Here is a 26,482-nt window from a genome sequence, read left to right as displayed (position 1 = left end):
CACAATTTCAAATTGTGTTACAAAGGCCTAATTAATGTGTGATTTAATTCTAGTAACCATGTCTTCATGCATCTCAACATTTTGCTGGTATACATATAAAAGAATGTGATACAGATCTATCAATTGGGAAATTAGATGTAGTAGCATATGCGCCGGAAGTGGGGGGGCAGGGGGGGCGGCCGCCCCCCCCCCCCCCAATCCAAAAAGTGGGGGGGCAAAACGCATTTTTGCCCCCCCAAAAAGCCCCCCCCCCAAAAAAAAAAAAAAAAAAAAAAAATAATAATAATAATAATAATAATAATGATAATAAAAATAAATGAATAAACAAAGAAAATAAAATAAATATGTATATATATGAATAAAAGGGAAAAAATATGGCTACAAACGGCAGCTTTTGGACTGTAAAATGTCAAAATTTTCAAGCTCGCTCGCTTCGCTCGCTCGCATCCAGCAGTTAAACCCGGTGCGCCTCCCCCTTAATTTCTAAAGCGAAAAACATAGCTACGACGGCAGTTGTTGGACTCTAGAATGTCAAAATTTTCAAGCTCGCTCGCTTCGCTCGCTCGCATTGAATCGTTATGCCATTCTCCTAATGTTGCTGACAGTAATTGCCAGTAGTTGCGCCCGACGCCCCCACCCCTTAATTTCCAAAGCGAAAGATAAATATAGCTACAAACGGGAGTTTGGGGACTGTGAAATGTCAAAATTTTCAAGCTCGCTCGCATTGAATCGTTATGCCACTCTCCTAATGTTGCTGCCAGTAATTGCCAGCAGTTGCGTCCAATGCCCCCCCCCTTAATTTCCAAAACGAAAGATATAGCTACAAACGGGAGTTTTTGGACTGTAAAATGTCAAAATTCTCAAGCTCGCTCGCTTTGCTCGCTCGCATTGAATCGTTATGCCATTCTCCTAATGTTGCTGCCAGTAATTGCCAGCAGTTGCGTCCGATGCCCCTCCCCTTAATTTCCAAAGCGAAAGATATAGCTACAAAGGAGAGTTTTTGGTCTGTAAAATGTCAAAATTCTCAAGCTCGCTCGCTTTGCTCGCTCGCATTGAATCGTTATGCCATTCTCCTAATGTTGCTGCCAATAATTGCCAGCAGTTGCGCCCGATGCGCCCCCATTTATTTCAAAGCGAAATATGTAGCTACAATTAAAACTCCAGTTTTGGAACTGTAGAATATCAAAATTTTCAAGCTCGCTCGCTTCGCTCGCTCGCATTTTATTGTTATGCCATTCACCTTATGTTGCTGACAGTATATAATTTGTCGATCGCTTCACACCGTCATTCCATAATCCATGTAAGGAAAACTTACAATGTTCCTCAATGACTGCGTTGTTGAATGTATCACATTCCGTAATGTATTGTAGTCCCATTATTGCTCACGCACACATGCACAAGCATACAGACCGTCAAAATTACTTTATGGTTCCCCCCATGTTTCGACCCACCGTACGCCCTTTACACATATATATATATATATATATATATGTATATATATGTATACATATATATATAAATAATAGATGTGTGTGCGTGTGTGTGTGTGTGTGTGTGTGTATGTGTATATTGTGTAACATATGCATGTTCTAATCTTGAGCCCCCTCCAATGTTTGCCCCCCCCCCCCCCCAATCCAAAACTGCTTCCGGCGCGCCTGTGTAGTAGGTATAGGTGGTAAGACATTAGGAACAGGTTAGGATAGGATTATATAGGATTAGGATTAGGGTACATTAATCCCAGTTGTGCCTGTGTAATCTCATAACTATATGATTTTTTTTTAAATACCCAATAAAAAATAAACACTAGAAGTTCTTAAAAGGTTTTCTGGATGTTAGATGGATATGAAAGGTTCTCCAAACGTTCTGGAACGGGTCATAAGACTTTTTAGACGTTCTTAAAACGTTTTTTGTACGTTCTAAACGGTTTTGAAAGGTTTTCTGGACGTCCGCACAACGTCCACAGAATGTTTTGAATATTCTTAAAAGGTTTTACTAACGTCTATAACTTCCAAAAGGTTTTCTGTATGTCCTTCAAAATTCCGAAAGGTTTTTGATTGGTTGTTTAAACGTTTAAAAAAAACTTTTTATAACGTCCATTTGAAACGTTTTAAATACGTCGAAAACCTTCCACAAAAAGACGTTCTGAAAACGTTTCGACAAAACGTGCTGAAATTACGAACTTGGAACGTTTCAAGAACGTTCAGAAAACGTCAAAATGTTAGCTGGGTTGAAAGTTCCTCCATGCTATTAAACTATGTAGGTGTGTACGGCATGCATAACTACACCAGCGACTCTGTACTGGAAGATTTTGGCCATGGGGTCAACGGTCAAGTGAAAATGTTAAATGTCACTTCTTTTCCTGTATTTTGAAAGTACGTCAAAGTAGGCATATCATGTAATTTGGATATTACCATGCAGTTAGTGATTATTTAAGAAAGTTGCGGACCATGGGGTCAAAGGGCAAGGGTCAAAGGTCAAGTGAAAATTCCCGTATACGTCATCACCGAAACATAATTAGCCATATGAAACCTGGTTCAAGGAATCTAAAGACTCAATACATTTGTGGTTGTGCAAAACTTTCAAACATGTCATTTTATTTTTTTTTTGTTGCCAATCGTATGAAACTGTCGTCTAACAATGTCAAGATCGATGTAGTAAAGAAAAACTGGGAGAACAATACGATATGACGAAGGCATAGTGCCTACCAGTCGCCATAGCAACACGTGTGTTTCTCAGTAATTCTGTAATTCACCAGTGATGCATGTGTGCACACAAAACTGTCTGGTTACAGTTCGTTATTCTGAAAGGTTCTTTATTCCGAATGTCCTTTAGTCCGAAATCTCGTTATTCCGAAGGTTCGTTATTCCGAAGATTCGTTATTCCGAAGGTTCGTTACTTAATTCGAAAATGTGATAAGGTTTGTTATTCCGAAGGTTCATTAATCCGAAAACGCATTAAGGTTCAGAATAACGAACCTCCGGAATAACGAACAGAACCCAATTGTCCACACTCTAAACTTTCGGATTGTTCAAGGATGTTTGTGTAGCATTTAACCATGCATCAGCTGTACATCCTTCCTTCTCATTATACCCATGTTGTCTTCTTGCAGATAATCCTTTCATCAGTGATGGCGGAGAGTAGACCTGAGCGAGATTCATCACAGAATTTGCTCTGTCCTTTATGTCTCGACATCTTTGACGACCCAACACTACTCGAGTGTAAGCACACATTTTGCCGTCGTTGCCTGCAGCAGTATGACAAATGCCACTCGCAGCAAACCTACATGGTGTGTCCTCTTTGCAGGGAATCTACCACCCTGCAGGATGGCAGAGTGGAAAGTCTGCCAGCAAATAATGCCATCAAGGGTCTTGCTGATGACTTTAGAGATTCCTTGGATGGACTCAACACCATCTTTGAAGTTCAGCCGCAGTGTACAGCTTGTAAATCAAAGGAGGTGGCAGTTTCGTTCTGCTATGATTGTGACAATCACATGTGTGAGAAATGCCACCACTGCCATGAGCATCTGTCATCGCTCTTTTTGAATCATCACGTTGTCTCCATGCAAGATGTCTGCCAAGGGAAAGCCAGTATCCAGCAGCAGTCTGAGAAATGTTTGGTTCACAGGCAGGAGAAGAAAGATCTCTTTTGTGAGCAGTGCGCTGTTCATGTTTGCTTGAAATGTGTCATCGTTGCTCACCGCGATCACAAGATAAAAAATCTGCAAGACTTTGAAACCGATCTTCAGGAGAAGGTGAATGATCTTTCTACCCAGTGTAAGACAAGAAAGTCTGAATATGAAAAGAACATTCAAGAGCTTGAAATGCGTCGAAAAAATATGCATGATTCATTTCAAAAGTTGCGATCTGAGGTAAGAGCTGAGTGCAGTAAGAGGATTCACCTTCTGCAAGAAAGGGAACGGACACTTATTAGAATACTGGATGAAATGCATGCCAGTTTGGACGAAGAGCTTGACCATCTGAAGGCTTGTGACCGACAAAAGATAAAGAACATGGCAACTCTTGCCACCCTCATAACAACCGACAGGGACAAATATAAGCACCTTGAGGCAGAAAGCCTTGCTGCTCACGCATTGCTGTGCAGAGAACTGGAGGACCTGCTTAAGGTTAATGCTGACTCTTCGAATGCCAAGCATGTTGAAGAATCTGCTTGTTCTGATGTCATGGCATTCTCACCATTTGATAGCCCTATTGATGTCGGTAAAATGAAGATTAGAATCAAAGTAGAAGAGACCATATCCTTGCCTTACAATTCGACATGTTTGGCAGTGAAGTCAGCAAATACAGTGGCTGTTGGATACTGTAATGCAGGACATATTGACGTGATCGACCTGTCAGATACCAGTACTAGAAAGCAACTACCAAACTGTCCATCGTATAACCACCGAAACAGTGTGGCTTTCCAACAAAATGGTGCATTAGTAACAAGTGTAACACAATATAGTAACTCAACCATCTACTGGTACCAGCCTGATGGTACTTCAGCTGGGGGCTTCAGTATTGGCCATCCGTCAGTAGCGAGCGTTGGTGTCTCTGGAGACATCATCGCTACAAATAGGTCTCACCAGGTGTACATCTATGAGCCAACAGAAGGCAAACAAAAGCTTGTTGTAAATACCAAAGAAAATAAACCATTGCAGGTGGTAGAGACCAAGTCACAACTCCTTGTCACCAGCTCCTGCTATGTCACAAACCCAACTGTGGTGACTGTGTATGACAAGGAGGGGAATGCGGGAAACTCCATCAAAGGGGTTTCTGGTGAATATGTGTATGTTGCTGTTGATGACAAGGACAGGGTCTATGTGGCGAACGTAACTTCCAACCGTCTCAGGCTCTCTATGTACATTCTAGAAGGCCTAGATCTAAAGGAGTGGATTCAATTTGAAGAAATCCAAAACCTGAATCTCAACAGTTCATATCGTGGTTTCATATGGCTCTCTGGTGGAAGGCTTGCTCTTTCATGTAACAGAAGTGTATACTTACTCTGGATTCCACGTCTTTAATTGCTCCACAGTGACATGGGTAGCATATAGATTTTTCTGTTTCCCCCACAATCATTTTTTACAACTTCTGCAACAGAGAAAGCTGTTTAGTTATTTGTATTCACCAGCCAAGAGAGACCAACATGCAGACAGAAAAGGCACTGGCTGCTGTTTTCTATTTTTTTTTCTTTCTAGACAAGCTCAATAACGTAATAAATGCTCTGGAGAAAAGGGAAACATAAAAATATAGGGTACATATTAATGGATGCATGGTTAAGATTGTCATCAGTATACATCATTGTTATATTAATCTCTGAAGTGAGCAACCAGTCTGCAATAAAACATAGTGGAATTAGGACTTCCCCTCTCTATTCCTTATTGTTTGTACAGTCTTACATCCACAAGACTTTCCTTCATTTTGATGTTCATGAAACCAAGTCATAGTTTTTTTTATATTTAGTCATTGACTTGGTGACAGAATTCAGAGTACAAGAATATAAGGGAAGTAGACCATTTTTTGTTTTAATGCACATATATTCAGAATAGGTAAATAATTAAAAAGGCCATTTACGATAGTCTGACAAACAAAGTTATCTCGCTGCCAATATTCATTTCGATGATGTCTCTTTTGTGCTGGAAAATAATATTTCATTAGCGAGTTAATGTGTTTATAACAACATCCATCCTTGGACAGAGTACATGTCTTTCCCTATGGTAGGGATGGCACTTTGAGAAGCATTAGCAAAGAGAGACAATTTCTTATATCAAATTGAGTCAAAGGCTTTCCATTCTAGCGAGCAATTTATAAATGTAGTTTCTTGTAGATTTCACATTTGATAATGGACTTGGTTGAATTTTAATGCTATGTCTTATTCTTTGCCCATAAGACTGAAATGCAACTACCGCTGTTTGATTGATTGTGCTGAGATGATTTGAAAACATCCTAGAGGATGTTTTGTTGTTGTTGTTGTTAATGTTGTTGTTGTTTTAAGAAAAGGTTTAGCTTTCTTTGTATCCAAGCAATGTATGCCCAAGGGAAACATGGAAAACGTCAGTCTGACAGGCTACCGCAGAAGCAATAGACAGCAATATCATTGGTGATGTGGAGGCCATTTTTTAGGACATTCTCATGAACGGTGGTTCAAGGAATGAAGGGAAGAGTTGAGGTACACTTTGCTGTCTGTTGTACATTGGATTATGAACTTTGACTTACACAGAAAATAAATTTGACAAAGAGCAATCAGGGAGTTTTGGAGGTTTGAAAGCATCAGCAGATTACTAACACTGACATTTGCAAAAATACTATTATCCATACGGTCTGGTATTGTGCATCCAAAATGGATTTGCGTTTCAGCTATTTCATGACTGCATGTGACTTGCTATGAAGAAAAGGAGCTGGGATAAGTTTTAATCATTTATGTAACTGATGCCAAATCATTTATTGTAGTTTCAATGACGATGATGAAAGAGTGATTGCAAACTTGATAAGCCTTAGGAATGCCTGGATCTTCTTTGATATGATAATTTGTTCGATATGTGTATATATTGTATGGGTGTTTGTGTTATATTGTTTGTTTGTTGTGGGTTTTTTTATCTATGTTTTTTTGACATGGATGCCTTGTGTTTTTCCAATAATAAGATGTGTTGTTCTCATGCAACTGCTGATGACATACTCGTTCACTATTGTACGTGATTGGAGCCAGCTTCAACAAAGCTACAATGTGTACCACTCTCAGAAAACAATGTGAAGTTATTTGGATGATTTCTCGTTGATGCCGATTCATTGTGTAAATGTGATCTTTTTTTAGACATTGAATATTGTGTTTTATGTCATATTTCGTCGTGTATAAAAGTATTACTTGTCACATCAACATTTTGGTAAGTAGATATTTTTTCATTTTTTTCGGGCAGTTCTTTTCATGTCTTTTCGTTCTTTGAAGTTAAAGTCAGCATCGTGGAATAATGTCATCTGTATGGGAGAAACGATGCAAAATATCATCAGGCATCATGTTGTAAAGTAAATGCAAGTAATGTTCATGCTACATGTGATCATGCTTTTTTTAGCAAAAAAAAAAGAAAGAAGAAGAAATGAATGGAATTAGGTATGTAATGTAGAACTATCCATATATATCAGTAAAGAATGTACTTTTCATAATTTTGGAAATTTCATTGTTCCTCTAACTAGTTTGCAGAAAGTACATTATAAAGTGTCACAAATTTAATTAATTTGCTCTTTTATCTTGTGAAGTATTTTGCAAATGTAATTTTCTTATGGTGAACATAACATTGTACATGTGATGAAGCAATTTGCCTACATGGGTACCCAGAAGTGTAGAAAGTGAAATTAGTTTTTATCAGTGTGTAAGAAAAAACAAACTAGTGCATGCTCATGCTATACATGTTATATGACTGTACAGACAAATTCATATCTATGTCATCCTGCAGTAGGTCGTTAGCATAATGTTCACTAACGCTTCATGCTGCTTTACTTGTTGAATACCGTATATAGATGAAGAAAAATTAAATATTTTGTAAATACTTACAACATTAGTCTGAAAGGTATGTCAGATGAGGCTGGCTCAAGATTCCAGCGAGGTTCTTGAGGGACTATTGAGCTTTATGTATAATACAACTGGAGTATTAGTTAGTTTATATAGTGAATATTCATTGATTTGATTCGTGCATTTAGTGGATACCTTCTGGTGTTTTTCCATTACCACAAATGTGTACTGTATTCGTGCACTATTTTTTTTATAAGTATACACTTGTAAAGTTTATGTGATTGGAACCATCATCAGTCAGGAATAACCACTTTCAGGACACAAGTATACATTGAAAAAAGAAAGGTATATTTAGGACTTGTCAGTGAAGAAAAAAAAATCCCTGTTTGTATATTCTTTACGTTGAGTTTAACTTCCGTTTCTTTTTCCTTGTGCCTGTGAATCTGCGAGACAGTATTTTTGTATAAAGCATTTTTTTCGGGGTTTTTTTTATTACCATTCAATGAAGATGAACTTGAGATCATAGAACAATCTTATCCATATTTGAGGACTTGTCAGTGAAGAAAAACATTTCTGTTTGCGTATTTTTAGACTGAGTTTCATTTCAATTTCTTGTTCTTTGTGTCTATGAATATGTCAGATAATCTACATACATTGTACAACAAAGTAGTGGTTTTATTTGATCTGATAACCATGAACATGAAGATGCCATCATGGTACAATTCTTATCCATGCCCGTGAATATGTGTTGGATATTTTGGAGGGTGCAGAAATCACCACATACAATGATTATGATAACTGTGACCATGATGTTTTATGTATGTTATTGTAATGTCTCTACATATTTCACCAACAGAAGAAAATTTAAAAAGAAAAGTGATGTAGGACCATGGATACACAAGAACAGAGGTTTTTGCTATTCATGAAATATCTTGTCATTTATGATCTTTCTCTCATTAATGTTCTCATTAAGTACATTTAATCTATAGTAACACCAATTGAAAAATATTCTTTTGTTCTTGTAGACTTTGGTTTTGCAAGTCTTCATAATATAAAGATGAGAACTTATGAATATATTGTATAATAGATATAAAGATACAATATTATTGTATGTACATAATGTTTATAAAGGTTTGCCACATATAAATAGAATGAAAACAGGTTGATGCTCCCTCTTTTAATAGCTCTCTTTTGCGCATGTGTATTACTTGTGCATCATGTAATGTTATGATATCCATGATACTTGCTGTATTCTAGTCGTGCGTTTAAAAAAAGGAATGTAAAAAAAAAAACACAAATGGTCATGCAACATGTTACGACAATATCTTATCCTTAGTGATTTTATATCAGCTTGCAGTAGGCTTGGTAAGCATGTGGTTTCTTGATTCGAACTGCCTTATTACGAGAAGTATAGAGAAACATATCATGAATATGTCTTTAAAAAGTAATTCATTTGAACGATTCAACCCTTGCTTGCAAGGGCATGTTGTTTTCAGCTATCTTTACATTACCATATACTATATGGATAGAGTTTCTTCTGATAAAAGATGAACTCTGAAGTCGATACCATTTTATGTGTCGAAACAAGCTGACTGACATGATAGATCAATATAGCTTATCTAAGAATGTTGCACAGTGCCGGCTAGTGCCAGAACTTTGCCCATCTGTTGTTCCTTGAACTTTGCTCATCTGTTGTTTTTAACTTCATTCATTGAGCTCCCTCTCTTGATAGTGATATAATTCAGAGGAACGCAATCTATTTTACAAATTGTCACGATCATGCTGTGATCTTATCTCATAATCAGTGACAGAATCGTGGATTTTTTTTTTCGTCCATTGTTTATGCTTTGAACACTGATCTGCCAATATATTTTCTTTGTTTTCCTTTGTATTCGCACATCTAGGTATACATGCATTTATTGTTCCAGACTTCATGTAAGCACATTCCAGCATTTTCATTTTCACTGATAATTGCAATAAATGCTAATTTTCTTTGGTTTGGACACCGGTACACTATATAAACTGTACATGCGTTCTTTCTCTGCATGGTCTTGTTGGAAAAAGTACATTAATTTCTATTCTTTCATCAATGATCGGGTGCTGTATATGCGCACGAAGATACTTGTTTACAATACATGTATTATCAATAATATCTATTTAATTGACGGGCACAAAAAATCTAGAACAGAGTTTGGACTTCTTTAGAAGTGAATAGAATGTTTTATGATGAGCTCGTGCGGAATTTGTAAGTTGGAGTGGAGCAGATGTCCCCCCCCCCCCCTCCCCCCTTTTTTTTTTTAATTTTGGTATTAGAAATTGTGCAGTTTGGCGCACAGTTATAATACAATTTTGCTTGCATATTATCCTCAGCTATTCGTTACGGAAGATGGTCCTGGAGACATCATGTTGAGCGTTGTGTGTGTGTGTGTGTGTGTGTGTGTGTGTGTGTGTGTGTGTGTTATTAAATTTTAATGAGGGGTGGGTCTCGAATGTATGACGGGCATGCATGACATAATAGATGACAGAATTTTAAGAGACCTTTTTGGATTATTAATGTAGAAAGAAAGATACACTGGAATGATACTGGAATGTTGGTATCTTCTATAGCCAACAGAAAGAATGAAAGAAAGAAAAAATAGGGTCTATCTTACTTCAGCATATAAAGCGGGCTTCTTATACAATGTTTACCATTAATCTACCTCCGCGTTTTGTTCTTCTTTTCTTTTTCCATCTCGGAAGCGTGAGAAAAAGATTTGCTGGGCGGGTGAGCGTGAGTAGGGTTGCTGGGGAGTGAGACTCACGGCATGAGACTTGATAGGTCTGCATTTTCAACTAGCCACACATTGTTGTTTTCTTGTACATGATTGGAACAAATTGCTTGGACAACACAATCAAATAATTTTTAGAATAAAGTGATTTATAAAGTTTGATAGCAGTTAGATCAAAAGTGGAAAAATCTGTTCTGCACAGAAAGTCAGGATTCATGAAATGAAATTCAAGATGGTTAGTAATTCTTCAAAAAGTCGACGAGTTAGACAGTACCTGATTTATAATGTAAATCTTGACCACACTGTATGTTTACAAAGCATATCGGTGTAAGAGACAGAGTGTGTGTGTATATTATCATGTACATGTATCTGGTGGAGAACGAAGAAAAGAGTTTCTTTTATCTTTATGATGCCTATGAAATTTCAACACTGACAAACAATACGAGCGGAAAAGTTATTTCTTTTTAATTTAGGTATATTTGATTGTCATAGCAAGGGAAATGCCGTGGAATATTTCTTTGCAGTATAGGAAAATTGAAAGGAATTGCTTTAAAAATTCGATAAAGCATTTTTGTCGTTTCATTCGACTAATGTTCAAAGTATTTGACGTATATTCACAAAATGTTGCCTGGTTTCATTCACTGAAAATCTGTAACAATCTATATTGGGTTGAGTTGTCCGATCACAAACATGACCCTGGACAAGTCGAACCGGTCGAACTATTCAGGATTTGGGACGACTTGTCCAGGGTAAGGTTCCTCCGCGATCGAGTTGTCTAGGAATGCTGCTTAACAGCACTTAACCACGGCGCCTATTGGGCTCACACGGGTAAATATTTCCCCGTCGAGACGTGTGTTAAAATTAAAAAAAAAATATGTAGAATATCTGGGGGAAATGAGGTGTTTCATCCTCACTAACCATGCTAACCTGAAAAAGTGAGGACAGTGGACTCCCGTTATAACGAACATAATAGGGAGGATAATGTTGCGGCCTGAATTTTAACTTAGTTGTAACCTGAATTTCGCTATAACCGTATTCGTTGTAACGGGAGTGCACTGTACATGTATTCCTTTTCATCCATCAAATTTCCAAGGGGGTTGTTCAGCTCAAACTCTGTTCAAGGGTTCGCAAAGCCAGACTACGAGTTCTTTTCACTCAAAAAATCTCATATTTTTTGTACATGCACCCAATCAAATATAGTCCCTAATTCAAATTCCATGAGAAAAGCTTTCATCTTCCAACCAAAATGCAGTTTGTGGAGGAATTCATACTCAATATCTGCAGCTATTCAGTTTCTGGCAAATTGCCTTTTCTGATTTTTAATTAATTTTTTTCTTCATTTATTTTAGTATCTTTGGTACGATTTTGTGATGGGGTCAGGGATATTCCATTTTATTTACAGGTGTGAACCCTATTACGATGCCTTACCACTTTCTTGATTTTTTCCTCTGTTTTTCTCTGCTACTCTCGATGATCACTGCTTATCAACTTGTAAGCAGTGTTTAATAAGTAGTGTATATCGAGGAAAAACACTGTTTATTAATATTTTTAAGAAAAGTGTTTATCTTACTGATAAAGATAGTTTTTCCGGATAAACACTCTTTATTGCTCGATTAATAGTGTCTATTGCAAAAAGAGAGAGAGAAAGAGAGAGAGAAGTGTTGAAAAATGGCTAAAGAGAGTTTTTCTGGATAAACACTGTTTATCGACGAACAAGAGGGGTTTTTTTTAAACAGTTTTTCGCTCGATAAACACTGTTAATCGGCTATAAGCAATGTGTATCGATATTACTGGGCACACGGCGCGCGATAAGTGTGCGTGCATTTAAAGCTCACACACATCAGAGCAGAGAGCTGGTGGTTTAGTCGATGGAGAAGCAACTAGGACTCAACTTGTGATTTGTCCGCGTTCTCCTAACGCAATTGCCTGTTTGTGATAGAAAGTGTGATCCTTGAAGACATAACAGTGTAGTTATCAGAGAAGCAGGTAAGACTTTGAGTTGAAGACATAAATTATGGTTTCCTTGATTTGTGAAGACGCAATTTTAGCGTTCAATTATTTGGTTCCAATAATTGTAACTTAGACACGCTCGAAGTACAAAAACAATAGATACACTGTGAAGGTTTAGATCTATCTTATTTGAGCACGCAAAGTTTTTTCCCCTTCTTCCTCTTCGCTGGCTTTCAAGTTATAATAGGCCTACCTACCAAGAATATTAACAGAACCTGTACTCGTGAATTTTACATGTAAGTATCATTCCGTGTCTGCTAGAAACCTGGTAAAATCAAAATCTAGTCCTCTGTTGGCTATCCTGAATGAAATAACGGCCAAGAACACAATATCCTAATTTGAACTAAAAATAGATAAAAGAATTTCTGATTTTGTCTTGAATATTTCTTTTTTAATTCCTCATTATTATGAATGTCAAAAACTGACTTAGAATTTCCTTTACATTTCATAGAAGAAATATGAAATAGGATATTGGTTCGATATTTGTTTTCCCATATTTTTTTTCGGAATGAGCAATGGAATATTGATGGCCGCACCCACGGCCACGTCATCACGATAGATGAGCGAAAGCATTATTACGTTTATGCGCGGAAGAAGCGAATATGAATATTCATTGGTATTCAAGCTGGGAAGAGTACTAGTATGATACTGATCGACAGCATAATTCACAGGTTTGCGCAGCTACCCACGGCCCATGCGTCACTGTCAATGAAAGATATAACATATGCATGATGGATGCCTGTACATAAAAACAAGTGTGATTATTACAGTGAAAATGATATGGTAACAGGTCGAGTTACCCCTGTTCTGTCCTGTATAGCCCTAAATAAAATGAATAACCAGCTCCTTGTAATATTCAAAGCTATCTCTTTATATTCTTTAGCAATCGTTCATGTCCTATACCCGTCATATACAACAGGCAATCATTTATATAGAAAACCCTAAACTCATCATAGTTCAAAATTCTATTAGGCACCACGGACCTGATGTATTGACCTTCTTGCCTGATGATCTTTCTTCTCTACAATGCTTTAAAAAATCCTACAAAAAAGGTCTTCCCACAATGTATCACTCACATATTTGAAATCATGCTCACCGATTTACTCTCATACCACAAATCATAATTCATGATTTACCGTATGTTTAAAGAAAAAAATAGATACGATACGATCTATTTTTTTTCTTGCATATAGTTCCAAACTACTAAACTCGGTCAGTGACCCTCCTCTTCTCTCAACCTTTCCATATTCATCTATATCCCAATCTTTATCCCTTAAATTCGTTTCTGTCTTGTATTTCCTTTGTGTTGTCCTCTAATACTTAAAAATACTCCAAGTTTAAGTTGTTTATTTGTGTGCATGTCTTCTGATATTTCTTCAGTTATAAATAAGAGAGACTAACGGTTTATTCCACCTGAATGTGCCCCCCTTCTTTGGAACACTCTCCCTACTCACATTCAGACCTCCACCTCCGTTGACATCTTCAAAAAGAAACTTAAGACTCATTTATTTTTAGAGCAGAATTAATGATTATGTAGGCCCTGTATGCATTTGTAGTGAATTATTTGTTATTCTAAGCTGATTTGTATGTTTGGTTGTTTAGCTTTGTAAAGCGCTTAGAAACATGTTGTATTAAGCGCTAAATAAATATTTCATATTATTATTATTATTATTAATGCATTGAGATGATATTGTTCGTATATAAGCCTATAGTGTGCACTACTTAGAGATCTGTTTATTTTAACTACTCTTGGTTCGGTTTGGTTTTATTTCTTGTAATAAATTGTAGGTTTGATTGGGGGTTAACAAGGTAAATTCTGTCGAACGACGAGTTGGATATGTGTGAATATTTTATTTTAAGTTTTAAAAAAAAGTTGTGAAACAATAATGAGGGAATTTGATTTGCTGTTTACTTGTACATGAATGTGCTTGTGTGTAGATATAGGAAAATCTTGAAGCTTAAAGGTGCGTAAGCCATAAAATAGGGCTCCGTATGAGATGAATATGTAGAATTAAAATAATGCCAATACCATGTTTTTGGAGTAGTAAAAATGGGTTCAGTTAAACTACTACAGTTTCACCACATTGAATACAATATGTCAGGCAGAATTAAAGAATAGTATCGTTCGGATAAATGATTTTCCAACTTCGGAAGTGTAATGATGTTCCTAGATAGGGACCTTTGTACGCATATTATTATGTGTGTTCCATGTTAGCTGAGAATCAGTTGTAATACCAAAAAATCTAATCGCTTTCTTTTAACAAAGAGGAAATCAATCAATTAATGTATTATGTTCATAACATATTGATCATTTTTATGAGTCAGCTTTTCTAACATGAACCAAATTTGGCTGATTCATTCAGAGATGATTAATCAGATTTAAACCAATGCGATATTTTATATAATTCACAAATTCAAATATTTTAATAAGGATTCCTACATCATGCTGTGAAGAAATAATGGAGGTATCATCAGCGAAAAAAAAAAACACGTCAGAAAACAAATGATGGATAGGCCCCTAATTGTTGTTATGATCTATACACTAATATGAGAATATCTGTTGCGTAACGCCGGGACGAGTTTACACTCAATTCAGCCGAGAATCAGTTCTTTGATAGACATATGTTAGAGATACTATTTATATAAAATGTATTATATTCGGCCGAGAATCACTTCTACAAATATCTATAATTATCATCTATCACAAAATTTATTCTCGGCTGAATTGAGCAACATCTCGTCCTAGCGTTCCCTACGAAATATAGATCTGTATAGCCTACTTATATACGAATACATCACAGAATTGAATCAAAGCTGTTTTCACACGTCATTAAGGTGAAATGTGTCTTACACAATCTTTTTGAAATGTAGTATGTACTTTTTATTTTATTTTTCCTATAGCGAAAAGCGAGAGAGAAAACATGATCATATACATCATGAAAAGGGAATATCTTTTTGTGAGGTAAAAAGCAATTTGATTACATTGATTACATAATCATGGGCACAGACAAACTCTTCACAATGATATCACACGGTAACTATAGCTAGAGATATAACAATACATAAACTTGAAAAGACGTGTCATGAAATCGATTCTCCACTGTATCGAGTGCTTACTCGGCACAACAAATGTACACTGCAAAAAATGCGGTGTTAAAAGTGTAACACCAACCGGGTGTCAAACTGTGGGTGTTAAATTTGGTGTTAAATTGACACAATTTGACACCCTTCGGTGTTAATTTAACACCAACATTCTCTCATTCATTGGGTGTTAGATTCTCGGTGTTGAAATGACACCCAAGTGGTGTTATAGTTTTGTCATGAAAAGGGGTTTTTCACTAATAACACCGTATCGGTGTTAGTTGTCCACCAGAGAAAGTCACGTGTTCGCAGTCCGATGATCTCATTGGTTACACATGCCAATGCCTGAAATTTGTTGCTGTGGCGCGGAATCGTCAACGTCTGTCATCGCGATAGTCAGGTTTTCGATGTCGTCTGGGGCTAAAAATGACATTGAATCTATGATGGTGACTTTGCTAAGTCTGTCAGCGGGGATAAGTATCTTTTAAGGTAATTATTTCCTGTACCAGTTATTTTCTATCATAAACGATGTGCATGATTTTCACGGATTTCATTGCATATTATAGACAACTTTGTCTTTGCACGCACATAATACTATAGTATGCTACGTAGCGCAGCATACTAAGTACATGTAGCCTATAGTGTTTGCCATACATAATAGGCCATAACACCAACGCGCTGTCACAGCGGTGCATTGAGTCCGAATTTCGCTGAGGGTTCCTTTGTCCAATAATTGCATTTTAAAAATATCATCAAATTTTAAATATAAAAGGTTCCGTGGCATTTTGTATTGTTATTGATGTAGTTTTCTTACCTCTGAGGCTCTGGTGCGGATCTTTGTTAGCGCGCAAATCATTACCCGCTACTGACGTGCACGAAGACGAAGTTCGAACAATGTTTGTGTGTACATGTTCGTAGGTTTGTACATGTTCGTAGGTATACTGGTAGGCCCCTAGGACTACTATATTTTTTGTAGGGCCTACTGTAACTGTTCTAGGTCCAAACTGTTAGGGTTAAATTAGTACTAGGTACTAGTAGCAAATATCGCTCTAAAAAGAGCGTAAATACCCGATTAAAGGGGCTGGGTGGGGGGTTCTCCCGACCCGATTTTTGTTTATCACAACAGGTTACGTGATGTTTTCAGTAGCTACATGTAGCCAAGGAACGTAGGGGCCTATATAGGACGCTAGTGACTGTTTGCGCGTGGATCTTACGTTAGACTCTACTACCGGTAACTAGTTTCTAATATGAGTACTACTATTTATGAGTTTGCTAACCGCTTACAAATTTACATTATATAAGAATATGCTCTTATAAAGTTGATGACGTCACATGCATGTAAAACCGGTATTTCCACCGAGTCCATGTTATTATAGACTCTAGACTCTGGATCTAATTGTAAGGTGCGAGTTCAAGGGTAGCGAGAAACAGAATCACAGCCCATATTAATAACTGGCAGTTCTTCTCTGTCTGAGAACTGATCCTAAATTTCACAAATGAGTCAAAATGGAATACATGTATCATCGCTTTTTTCATGATTCAGGTGAGGGAATATACGTCTACTTTGATGGTAGTATTTGTTGAAATAATCTCTTGAAAAAAAAAATCCCTTCTGGAATATGCCTCTTCCCCATACTTATGTTATTGCCACACTTAATGATATTGGCAATAGTGCACTTGAGAATCTTGAAAATGACAGAATTGCAAAAAGACCTTTTATTATCTATCTAAAAAACCTTGAAAATGAGAGTAGATCAATTGCAAAATGGCATTTGATTTTTCCATTTCTCCTCAAATAATATTTGCATAAATGTACACTGCATAAAGATGATGAATACCTGGAAGCAGGATATTATTGCCCCCCCCCCCCCCCCCCCCCCCTTGGTGGCTAATTAAAACGAACATGAAATTATGAGCATATCTCAAGTAGGTTTACATAATAGAATCACCGACTGAATTAATCTGAAGCCACCTGAACAAAACCCTTTGTTTTCTGCAGTTCTGATCAAATCTTTCATGCACACAAGATAAATCTGTTTCATGCACTTGTATACAGTAAATACACTAGTGCAGTTATGTGGATGTTCAGTACTTTGAATCCTAAGCCAGTGCATCACACCTTGCGCACCAGTTTGACAGTTTGCGGACTTGTAGCCACTTGATAATTATGTATGTTCATGGTCATTACACTTGCAGGTTGAACAGTACTTCTCACTCCTTCTCCCAGGCAACGATGCCAAGCTTTTTTGAGCAGTGGCCAGTTTTTGGTGGAAGGTCTTGTCAAGCTAGCAAGAGGAAAGCCTTCAGAAACCACAGTCAAGCTGTTGAGTTTGCTGGGAGAACACATGCGGAAAACTGATGTGGATTCATGAGACTTGGAGCAATCATCAAATAGTGTACTACCAGACCTGGTAGCAGTCAGGGTATGCACAATACTATAGGTTTTGAAAGCCCCTTTTTTATGTTCTAGATGTCTATCCATCCAATATTGTTTCTTGTGTATCATGGTGCAAGTTGAAAACAATCATCTGTGAATGAAACTTGGTAAGGCTATGTAAATCCAGGGGGGCGTTCCACAAAACTTGTCATTGGTGACAACTGTTATAAGTAGCTGAAATCTTTGCATCTGACAATACATTTTATCAAACGTTTCCCTGGAGTCGATGAGGGTCATGAGGTCAATAATCAAGGGTCAGGAGCCCTTCATTATGAAAAAAAAATGCAGGAAATATCTTGTGACTTAGATTTTTCAAAGGCAGATTAATGGATTTCACCACACTCAATTGTAATATAAAAGTTCACAGTCACAAATCAATATGTAATGTAATTTTGTTATTTTGGAGATGCTGATGAAATAAAGAGTTTTTTTTTCTTGTTTTTTTTTAAAGAAGTCACACAACAACCCATGGGTTCATCCTACATGAAGGATCATATGTTGTACTTAATGCTCCCTGATTATGCAGTGCAATTCACTGATAATTTCTGTTGATACCTGGATACTTTGTTAATGAGTCGTAGAATATATTGTATATAACATGCAATTCTTACAACAGCATAGAATGTAAGTAACCTGCAAATCCTTCTTGTACTCTATCTGTTTCCACCTGTGAACCAGGGCGCAAGGATTGTGCCAGATTGCTGTGGCTTTGGCTATAGACTACAATGTACCTTATCCGATTTCAAAAGGTAAGTCTACATGACTATAAGGTTTGTTCAAATATGCTGCGACAAACCCCCTGACATTTTTAGTGTTCAGATATGGTGCGCCGAACCACGCCACTTTCATTATGTTAATGAATGCACATGACTCAAAAAAAAAATAAGATAAAGATAAACTCATGACATTGTATCTTCACTTACTTTTGAGCTTGATTGCACCATAACTTCTTGCCACTGTGTGGCAAAATATATTCCTCTTGCCTCAGTGTTTTTGTTTTGTTTTGTTGCATTTTGATCTGTTTATTTGTTTGTTTTTTACCATCTCATATCGCATTGATTTATGCACTAAAATGCTGCCGGAGTTTGACTCATCATATCTGAACAAGCCTTTATGAGTCATTTTGGACAGGCAATTAGAACTCACAGTACTTTGGTATTCTGAAAATGAAATTGATTTTTACGAGTTTAATTGATTTTGCATTTTCTACTTTCTATGATCTGTTTTTGTATTAGAAAAGAAATTAGAGGTCAAGGGAAATTTTCTGGGTTTTTTTTTTGTGTTGTTGGACTATGTAATTTATTAAGATCACTTGCTTATCAATGTTTCACAGGTTAACTTTTTTTTTTTTGGATGTTGTGAATATTTTTGCGCACTTGCCTTTGTCAGGGTTATGTCCTGATGTCGACGAGAACTTTACTCGTGAATGCTTCAAAGTCGATCCTTGAACTTTAAAGATTGTCTTCCCCATATGTAGGCTAAAATTTTGAAGTTGCTTTTTGATCAGTCACGAATAAGAGAAAAGTGATAAATTTCAAAGCTTCTTTAAGAAAAAATAAGTATAAGTGAGTTTTAATTGTGAAATTATAGTGATCTTTAAGTAAAATGGAATAAGATCCATTTATTATCCTCTGCCAAGAAGTGGTGCCTGAATTGTTATGGTTTTGAGTAGTCCATCCCTCCGTGTGTGTGATAGCTTGAAATCTGTTCAAATAATCATAAATGTGAATAAAATGTGTTAAGCCTATGTATGACTGAGTCTATCAAATTGCATTATGGAATCGAAATAAAGGTCACAGTCAAATTTGTCTAGTTTTTATTTGTAATAGATTCATACAATGTCTGTTTGTTTTTCATTGTTTCCTTACATTTTCAGCCTGATGCTAGTTTTGATCACCACTTGAAGAGGGAAGGCAGATGAAGATGCAGCTCTTGATGCAGCTTGCTTGCTTGAAGATCAGAAGATGCAGCTTGCTTGACAGAGGACGTCAGAAGGATAACATACATGTGTACCAATATTACTTCATTGTTGACCACTTGGTACTACCCTGCCCTGGTGATATCATTCAGAGTGCCTTCGACACATTGTTCAAAGCACATTAAATATGTGTTTTGTCTACGGTATGCAAAACCTCTCATCAACCTTTGGACATTTGGAATTACCCCGAGTTCGTGAACCGAGATCTAAACTTTCAAATAGATAATGAAGTGATGCATTCTTTAGGAGTTCCCACTGAAACTGCTTTTTTTTTTCACTGTTTGCCATACGAACATGGACTGAGTGATGGACAAACAATAAATTGCGCCCAGGGGGCCTGTGTACGGACATAATTTGATTCGTTCAATGGTTTTAGAAGACACTTGAAGAATCATCATTGTGACAATGAAACTGTGAAGATACTCCAAGTCCAGTTCTATGGAGGAACCGAGATAGAGACTGATGATATACAGTTGATGAAGCAGTACTCTCCATTAGTCGATGACAGTTTTTGATGAGGAGGTGATTACCTTTAGTGCAGGGGACATTGAACAACGACCTTGTAATTTTTACATGTCCTAGTTTACATGTGTCAGTATGGAGTAATGCATTACCATGGTAACATCAAATTTTCATAAAGATTACAAATACAGAATGTGGATCAAGCTACTCAGTTTTAAATCAATTCTGTTGAAATTTGATTGTCCAGAAATCTGTTGCCATGGCCATTGCAGTTTTTAAACAAATCATACAAAATTGTGTGGATCATGCTGCTCTGTTAGTTTTTTTTTTTTTAGCATTTAAATTTGAATTTGATACATATGGTCACTATGATAATATGTTATCGTGCAAGACACTTTTTGTGGGGGTCATAAATCCGTTTCCATGGCAACAGCATCTTCATACAAATCATCCACAAGTACGATGTGGATTCAGCTAACTTCCTCAGATTTTGAGCATTTGACTTTAAATTTGGCACATGTGACCACTGTATTATGTAACTGCAAATTTTATTTTTCGTCATTGTCAAATGGTATGTTGTCAAGTTAATGGTATTTTGTAATGACAATTGTATAAACTACAAGTGGATTGAGCTTACTCTCTCAATTTTTGGCAATAACCTTGAGATATGACACCTATATATTGTGACAAGATAAATTTTAGATGTGCAAAACACCTTTCTCGTCAATGTTAAACAATGCGTTGCCATGCTAACTTATTTTTTTTTTAATACAAAGCAATCGAAGATATTGTGATTGACTCATAACTCCCTCATGTTTTAGGCATTTGACTTGAAATTTGGCACGTGACCACTGTAGTGCGCTAATGTGCAAATGTCATCTTTTGTATCGGTCAAAGAAAGTGTTATCATGGCAGTGACATTTTCAAATTAAAAACTTACACAACAGTTGATTATGCAATCTCCCTCAGTTTCTGAGCATCTGGCCTGAAATATTGCACAGAGTGCTAATGTAATGGCAACCATCTTTTAAAATGAAAATCAAACAAAAAATACTGTGAATTGGGTGAGCTCCCTCAGTATTCTAGCATTTGACTTGAGGTTTCGCTCATGTAACCAGTGTAATCTTAAAATGAGTCGCACACTGATCTCACTCTTGAGTAATCTTGCTATGGTAACAACTTTTGTTACATTGTACTTTTTTTTTCAACTAAAGGCATACAAGAATATCATGAATTGAGCTAACTCTCTAAGTTTTAGGTGGGGGTATCAGTTACATCCAGTTCGAGTTGAAAATATTGGCCCAAGAAGGCCTTATGTGTGTCATTTGAATATTTAAATGATCCGAATTTCACATGCTTGTATCGTCACTTGCAATAGCATTGATCAAAAGAAAGAGTATAATTTTTTTTTTTATGTTAACATTTTACAACCAGACTGGATGATCTGTATTGAATATTTGAATTATGCAACTGAGTAGGCAATTCAATTTGAACATTTGAATGATAGAGCCAAGAAGATATAATACTAGTATCAATTTCATTTGAAAATTCAACTTGATAGTGCCAAGAAGGCCAAAGGTATTCAGAGTGAGTATTTAAATTTGATATTTTAGCCTACAATAGCCATAATGTATCTCATTTGCATAGATAATCAAAGAACCAACTGACAGGGTCAAAGGTATTCCATTTTGATACTTATATTGTAGAGATGAGGCTTTCATTACATGTAATAGAATTATTGTGTTTTGTTGTGACAGACAGAATTTATTAAATATTTTGATCAACCTAGTAGCACGTGACTGTCTTTCACCTACTTACATTACTGTGTTATTTTGTGCGATTGAATGTGGAGAGTGTGAAATGATGTCGAGGTATCGACACTTCAAATTGTTAATAAGTTGGCATCACTTGGAATTTATTTCTCACTCTGAAGCGTTGAATCAACACTTCTGTGGTGTCAAATAAACACCAAATAATGCAAACTTATAACACTTTGAAGTGTTAGAATAACACCATGACAGGTGTTGGGGTATAGATTCTAACAACAAATAGTGTTGAAGTTACACCGTAATTGGTGTTAAAGGGTGTCAAAAGAACACCAAAGTGGTGTCAACTTATCAATAATCTAAGCAACACCAAAGCTGGTGTTGGTATATTTTAACACCACGGGTGTTGAACTGACACCATAACTGGTGTTGGGATGTCAAATGAACACCATTATGGTGTCAACTTCTTAACACTCTCCTAAGTGTTGAAAAAACACCGAGGCTGGTGTTGGTATATTTTTACACCCTTTAACACCCATGGGTGTTGGATATTTTAACACCAGAGACGGTGTTACTTCAACACCAGATGGTGTGGTCCTTTATTGAAGTTCGGCCGGTGTTAGATTCAACACCAGTGGTGTTAAATCTAACACCACTGTTTTTGCAGTGTACCTATCATAGTATGTGGTATCGATCTATACTCTGTATGATAACATATTGTGTACATTATGCACATGTATCATTGAAACCTCGGCTGAATCGAGTGTGTACTGTAAAACATGATATATTCGCGGTATGAATTTTTCGCGAATTGGAGCCGACGGCCATTTTTGCGGCATGAAACTTTCGCGAACTGCCACTGGCATTCAATGCATATAGTGTAGACAAGAACTTTCGCGTGCATTTTAATTTCGCGAATCTTGGCGTTCGCGAAATTCGCGAAATTAAAATGTATGCAAAAATTCCTCGTTTTACAGTATCTGCGCATGGGCTGCCGGTAGCGCACATTGGTTAATGAATGCTCTCCCCAGCCTGAATACTGTTGAATTTTCAAAATCGTTTCAGTTGTACACCCATATGGAACCCGCTTATTTGTCGAAATGAGGTGGCCACGTTAGGGCGGCCTTAAGAGACATTACTTACCATTTGCAGATGAAATTAAAACCCATCTTCAGTGCTTCAAAATAGATCTAAAATGTGAGTCAGGGATAGAAAGAACCAATGTAAGAATTTGATTCAGCATAGTCAATGTTAATTATGATTGAATAAACGAAATGTGAACAATGGTTGTAATAGAAATGTATCTAGACTATCGTCTACAGTTAATGGTTTATTGAGAAAAATATAGTGATATCTCCTTTTATTTTAGGCTTTATTGCGAATTTTTAACATTGGAGAATGTTTTTTTTTTGTGTGTACAACTGACCTACACATAGGCCCTATGCATCAAATAAATGTGACATCTCGATTTTTTTTTTCAAATCACTGCTCCCAATGGTAAACAGTACCTTTCATATTCCGTTGATCATATCTTTAAATCTGCGTTTTTCAGTAGGCCCTAATTTTCCGTGATTCAGATTAAGAGTCGAACAGTAATCAGTGTATATGTGCACACAAAACTCTGCTTCATATATCTAGGTTATTACTGGTTCAAGGGTATTTTGAGTACATGAGGCTAGCATTACGTACTTCTTTCTCATTTTGCCCATTGTCTTCTTGCAGACTTAAGTCCTCTCGTCAGTGATGGCAGAGAGTAGAACTGAACAAGCATCACGGAACTTGCTCTGTCCACTTTGTATTCACATCTTTGATGATCCCACTCAGCTTGATTGCAAGCACACATTCTGTCGCCAATGCCTACAGCAGTATGACAAGTGCTATGCCCAGCAATCCTACATGGTGTGTCCTCTTTGCAGGGAATCCACCACCCTGCAGGATGGCAGAGTGGAAAGTCTGCCAGCAAATAATGCCATCAAGGGTCTTGCTGATGACTGCAGAAATCCCATGGATGGACTTAACACCATCTTTGAAGACCAGCCACAGTGTCAAGCTTGTAAGTCCAAGGAGGTGGCAGTTTCGTTCTGCTACGAGTGTGACAATCAGATGTGTGAGAAATGCCACCAGAGCCACGACCATCTATCCTCATTCTTTGTAAACCATCATGTTGTTTCTTTACAAGATGTCTGTCAAGGGAAAGTAAGTATCCAGCAGCAAGCAGAGAAATGTTTGATTCACAGACAGGAGAAGAAGGATCTCTTCTGCGAGCAGTGCACCGTTCATCTATGCTTGAAATGTGTCATTGTTGGTCACCGCGATCACAAGATAAAAAATCTGCAAGATTTTGAAGCTGAACGTCAGGACAAGGGGGCTGATCTTTCAGCCCAGTTTAAGTTTAGAAAGTGGGAGTTTGATAATAATATTGAAGCGCTTGAAACACAACGAAAAAGCATGCATTACTCATTTCAGAAATTACAATCGCAAGTTAAAGTGGATTGCAGCAAACGAATCAAACTCCTTCAAGATATCGAACAGAAACTTATCAGAACGTTAGGTGAAATGCAGGCAGGTCTTGATGAAAAGCTTGACCATCTGAAGGCTTGTGACCGAGAAAAGATAAAGAACGTGACAGCTCTTGCCACCCTCATAACAACTGACAGGAACAAGTTTAAGCACCTTGAGACAGAAAGTCTTGCTGTTCACTCATTGCTGTGCAGAGAACTGTAGAACCTGCTGAAGATTAACGCTGACCTTTCGAACGCCAAGTATGTTAAAAAATCTGCTAGCTCTAATGGTTTGGTGTTCTCACCGTTTGATAGCCCCATTGATATCGGTATAATAAAGCTTAAAAGCAAAGTGGATGAGATCATATCCTTGCCTTACACTGTGTTATGTTTGACAGCAAAGTCAACAAACACAATAGCTGTTGGATACAGTGATTCAGGCTATATATAGCCTGAATCACTCAGATCAATATATTGATCTGATTGATTTATCGGACACCAGTACTAGGAAGGCATTAACAAATTGTCCATTCTGTAGGTCCCGTTACGGTGTGGCCTTCCAGCAAAATGACACATTAGTGACGAGTACAGGACAGAGTTATTCAACAATCTACAGGTACCTGCCTGATGGAACGTCAGCTGGGGAGTTGAATTTCAGTTTAAATAACTATTTCCCAGCAGTAAGTATCGGTTTCTCTGGAGACATCATTGTTGCAAATGGCTGTAACCAAGTGTACATCTTTGACCCAACAGAAGGCAAACTAAAGCTGACTGTAAATACCAAAGAAAATAGGCCACTGCAGGTGGTAGAGACCAAGTCACAACTCCTTGTCACCAGCTCCTGCTATGTGACAAGCCCAAGTGTGGTGACTGTGTATGACAAGGAGGGGAATGCAGGAAACTCAGTCAAAGGGCTGTCCTGTGAATCTCTGTATGTTGCTCTTGATGATAAGGACAGAGTTTATGTGGGAAGCGTAACTTCAAGGCGTCTCAAGCTTTCTATTTACACTATAGAAGGCTTAGATCTGAAGGAATGGGTTCAGTTTGAAGAAATCCAATTAAGACATGTGTCTCGACAGTTTATACCGTGGTTTCATTTGGCTCCCTGATGGAAGACTTGCTCTTTCCTGTTACAAGAGTATATACTTACTCTGGATTCCATGTCTGTAACTGATCCACAGTGCCATAGTGGCATAGACTGCATATGGATTTTATGTGTGTGTGTGTGTGTGTGTGTGTGTGTGTGTTTACCTGCACTTCTTCAACGGAGTGAAAGTGTTTACAAGGAATGCTAAGACTGGTCTGTGTTTTCATCTCTGTAGACAACTCGATATGGGTGGTATTATAATGCTGTGGAAAGGAGGGATACATATTGAGTGGAATTGATCGACATAGTTAATTGTAATCATCATCCTTGCCATCATATACTAGTATCGGTACAACAAAATGTAATGATCTCTCAAGTAGGTTTGATGTATTTAACTAGTCTGGTAGATTTCTTCTCAATATTTCGATTTATTTGTATGTTTTCACTTCCATGACAATTCACTTCAATTAAGTGTTCATGAAACGAAGTCGAAGTATTCATAAATAACCATGATCCAATTACTCAGTGTCTGAGTTCGTAGGATACAACAGAATGTATATTGGAAGTGAAAGTTTTCTTTTGAATGTGTATATATTCAAAACAAAAGTTCCTTATTGCAGAATTCATTTATGATAGGACAAACAAAGTTGTCTCTGCCATGCTTCTCTATTTTGATGATGAGTCTCTTTGTTGAAAATGAAATTTCATTAGCAAATTCATAATGTGTATCTATCCATGGACAAAACACTCGTCTTTTCCCGGATAGGGATGGCACTTTGAGAAGCATCAAGAAATGAAGACAGGATATTGAATTTAATCAATGGCTGTCCATTTTAGAGAGTCATGTAGTATGATGTGAATTTCATATTTGAAAATGGACTTGGTTGAATTT

General features: G+C 37.1%; 1 pseudogene; it reads left to right on the top strand.

Moving 5' to 3' along the window:
• Window positions 1-23,745: 23,745 nt before the first annotated feature.
• Window positions 23,746-25,612, top strand: LOC139716709 (E3 ubiquitin-protein ligase TRIM33-like; annotated as a pseudogene).
• The last annotated feature ends 870 nt before the right edge of the window (window positions 25,613-26,482 follow it).

This window comes from Diadema antillarum, unplaced genomic scaffold (genome assembly GCF_040938485.1).
Source record: "Diadema antillarum isolate AM-2024a unplaced genomic scaffold, OU_Dant_1.0 scf00000069, whole genome shotgun sequence".
Taxonomy (NCBI): domain Eukaryota; kingdom Metazoa; phylum Echinodermata; class Echinoidea; order Diadematoida; family Diadematidae; genus Diadema; species Diadema antillarum.
The sequence above is the reverse complement of the archived record's forward strand: the minus strand, read 5'-3'. Positions and strand labels throughout refer to the sequence as shown.